General features: G+C 39.4%; 1 long non-coding RNA gene across 1 annotated transcript; it reads right to left on the bottom strand.

Annotated features, from left to right (window-relative positions):
• Positions 1-956: 956 nt before the first annotated feature.
• Positions 957-2,255, bottom strand: LOC112951420. Its single transcript, XR_003250197.1, has 3 exons — positions 2,154-2,255; positions 1,877-1,935; positions 957-1,383 (listed from the first exon to the last, which is right to left on the bottom strand). It is a non-coding gene; the product is annotated as an uncharacterized LOC112951420 (long non-coding RNA).
• Positions 2,256-3,858: the final 1,603 nt, after the last annotated feature.

Here is a 3,858-nt window from a genome sequence, read left to right as displayed (position 1 = left end):
GTTATACACACACACACTTCTTTTACATGTGTTGGATGGACTGTTGGATGCTGAAGATTTTACCTTTGTCTTTTCTATCCTCTCATTGAGGATATATGCTCTTTAAATATTTATTCTACCTTGAAGCCATGTATTTTTTATTTTGCGGAGATATGTTTTAGGTGGTCTGGAGGCAAAGGACTTAGTACACAGTGAATGGTATTTGTGCAAATTAATGATTATATGTAATGATTACTCAAGTGAACTTTTTGTTTTTGAAGAGATGAATAAATATATTATATATAACAGTCCTGCTTTGTGTCCTCTATTTATTTGTTCAGTTCTTTGGAGCTGCATGGACTACGAGACAGATGGATCGCACAGACTGACAGCTTGCTTATGTGCTGAACTTTTCAGCACTAACTGCAGATTGAAATGCAACAGCAACAACTGGAGTATTACTACTTTTAGAAAAGCAACCTATCTGCATTAAACATTTTCCAGTGATGCGAAATCCGCCATTGTTAATCTGTTCTCATGATTAGCTATGGTTAGAAACAGTAACTCAGCATTCTAGTTGAACTTTTTCCTGCAACCCTTGCAGACTGTTAAAACTTTACCTGTGAGCTGCTTGGTCTGTCTGTCACCAGATACTGGGCAGGTACCTGACAAGACCCTGAACCTGTTTTCCCTCCAAGCCCAGTAATAACAGTGTCCTGCTGTTGGTCTGAAGACGAGCTGAAACAGTTGAGGGTGGATTTTTGTTGGCTTCATGACAACACACTGGAGTCACGAGGGTGCTGACACAAGCAGCACGTCAGTCCAATCCAGAGCCCTCATCTAGGCTGAGGATACAGTACACTAAAGGCAAGTGTGGCCATTCCCAGGGACTGCTGTGTGTGGCTCACAAGTATTCGTCTTCAGTCCTTGACACCAAACTTGCACATGGAGGTGTTAATGACACCAGAAACCAACACAGCTGTTAATGCAACCATTTTTCTAATCTTGCTTTCCTTGTTGTTTACCTAAAAAACAGCAAGTCCTCCCAGATACAACATTTCACTGATGCTTTTAACAAAAGATTCACTTGCTTCAGTCTTTCCCATTCCCTTTTGTGGTCATATAAGCTGCACATTGTTTTTCTTTTCATGGACCACCAAAATGCGTGAAAGCATGTTCAGATTCTGTTAGTTTTTGAAGGAAAAGCGTGCACCAAAAAATTGTGATGACATTGTGAAATACATCCACATAGGAAGAACTTCAAATTGATTTTTTATGCCACCAACATCTGCTGCTCAGTTCATTGCTTGATTTTCCCATCAGAGTCTATGGAAGATGTTGACTGTCAACATGATATGATGATTAGCTGGACTTCTAGAGCAAATTGATAAGCTATTATCAAACCTATGTTTAGAAAAACACATATGGAAATAAATATCTGAATTTTGTTGAATTATTTAACTCAAAGAAGGCTTCTAACTTCTGTCTCGATAAAACTAAACAAAGGAATCTCGCTCACAGTATTAGTGTGGTCTCAATAAAGAGGGCAGTAGTGCACAGTAGGTAGGGCTGCATTACCTACACAAAATAGGATGATTTGGAGCAAATTAACAGCTCAAATCAGGTTTTATATAGGAAACAAAAGCCATAAGGAACTGTCTTAATATAGTGCCAAACACATTAAAATGATGGCCAAACAAAAAAAAACCACGCACACACAAAAACTCCAAACAAACAATCCCACACTTACTACAAAAAAAAACAAAAAAAAAAACAAAAAAAAAAAAAAACCCAAAAACAAAAAAAACCCCACATATAATCGCACATAATTACACATATTATTTTATGTACATAACATTACTCAAGTTTTCCCAATCCAGGCACTGGTTATACCCACCTCAGTCCAGGTGTGTTCCAGCTGAGGTCTCTGCTTTGGTGGTAACAGTTCAGACAAACCTAGGGTTAAGGAAACATGTTGGGTACCATTTCCACTCTGACTGCTATTCACAGAGTATATACACCCAAAATGGGTGTACATGAGCCCTTGATCTTCACTGGACACTTCACAGTTACATCAGTACAACACTCTAGACCAACACTGGTAAGATTATTTGCATTTGGGATAAACAGGTATTTAGTAGGTGATGGGGAGGACACACAAATAGCACTAATACCGGGACTCTCTTATTACTGATATTGAAGCTCATACGTGCTAAAAGAAAACTAAAGATTTGTCTTCCTACAGAAAGCAAGTTAGCACAAAGAAAAAGAGGAAGAACAAGGGAAAACAAACGAACAAGAAAGAAAAAAAAAGGAAAGAAATTCTTCCTGTTTTCTGGACACCTATGGAGCGTTCCTTTATCTACTCCCCCATCTTTCTGTTCTTTCCTTTTTATTCTTGGAGGTATTAACCCTCTCTCACCCCCATCCCCAGGTTTAATGAGCTCCAGCTGTTGTCCCTTACCCCATCCCAACCTGTCTCTCAAGCCCTACAGATTCAGCAATTGAAGTAGGTTAGGGACTGTGGCAAAGTGTGGTGACTTTAGAGTAAGGATCCCAAGGCCTTCCAGACCTACAGAAAGACAGCAGGTTTCCTCAACCAGTTAGAATTTACTGTTTTTCCGTTCACTTCTCACTATCAAGTCACAAAAGCACAAATTACATCATATCAAACACTATCTGGGCTAGAAGATCTGTGCCTTTTTGCTTCAAGAAGAAGAAACACCATCTCTGGGTTCACTGGATGGTGTGTGCTTCCTGAGAGAAGAATAAACAAAACTGCAAAGCTCAGAAAGGCAATTCAATGTATCTTTATCATGACAGAACATGGAAAACAGTAATACCATTTGTAAGTACTGACTCTGTTTTATACTAAAATTATCTTGTGGTTGGAATGGCTCAAATTCATTACAAGCCTTTCACTTGGAAATTCTAGGTGATAAAATCACATTTTGGTGGCTGTGAGCTGATAAAAGACAAGCTTAAATGTGGATTTATGCAGCCAGTGAAAAGAAGAACAGTTATATGAGGCAAGGAAACACTGTGGATGAGCTATAGCGGTGCGAGGATAGAGATCAGAGTTACCCTTGTGATATCCATCACTGTGGGAGAAAATGATGATTCAGCCAGCACGCCAAATTCTTTGAATCCCAGGCATATAAGTGTTCGCTAGGGGGGGAAAGAATAAAACGTGGGTTAGTCAATTATTGCTCTGGCTTATGCTTCTGAAATGCAGCTTGTCAACAGTGAAGCAATTGTGAGCCTGACATACAATACGCTCAAGAACAGAGCTAAGCATATATAAATTTTATTTTGTCAGCAATTCTGATACTTTGGTTTTATTTCTCAGCACAAAATCAAATGAGAGGTTGAAATAGTGTGTTTTTCCACTGGCTAGAATGTGGAAACATAATCTATTTGACTACAGTGAAACATATTTTTATTAAAGTTAAGCAGTAATATTTTATAATCAAAACTGTAATACTCATTGGGTAAACAAACCCCAAATATTGAGCACTGAATCACTCAGTATTACAATGATACACATTTTCCTGTAATGGCATAAAACCTCCTGAGGCCCCCGAGAGTTTCCCATTCCTTTCTCTGCAGTGACTTCTTGGCCAGCGTTGGTGCCTCTGAACCACGCGCCTTGCTCACTGGAGGCAAGGCCCCTTTTCATCATAGGAAATGCAACTCAGACAGGCAAAGCAGCTTGCAGCAAGGGGAAAAAGGGCACTGGATATTCCCAACTGCTGCTGAGTTACATAAGCAAATGCAGCTTACCCTGATTTAACCTGGTGGCTCCCTCGTCAACAAAGGCCTGGTCAACAAAGGTTAAGGTTTTCTTTTTTCAGTCTTTCGGCTTGTTTAACAACTCCA

This window comes from Nothoprocta perdicaria, unplaced genomic scaffold (assembly GCF_003342845.1).
Source record: "Nothoprocta perdicaria isolate Ctin4 unplaced genomic scaffold, notPer1 scaffold_35, whole genome shotgun sequence".
In the NCBI taxonomy this organism is placed as follows: Eukaryota; Metazoa; Chordata; class Aves; order Tinamiformes; family Tinamidae; genus Nothoprocta; species Nothoprocta perdicaria.
This window is presented reverse-complemented; position numbering and strand designations above follow the sequence as displayed.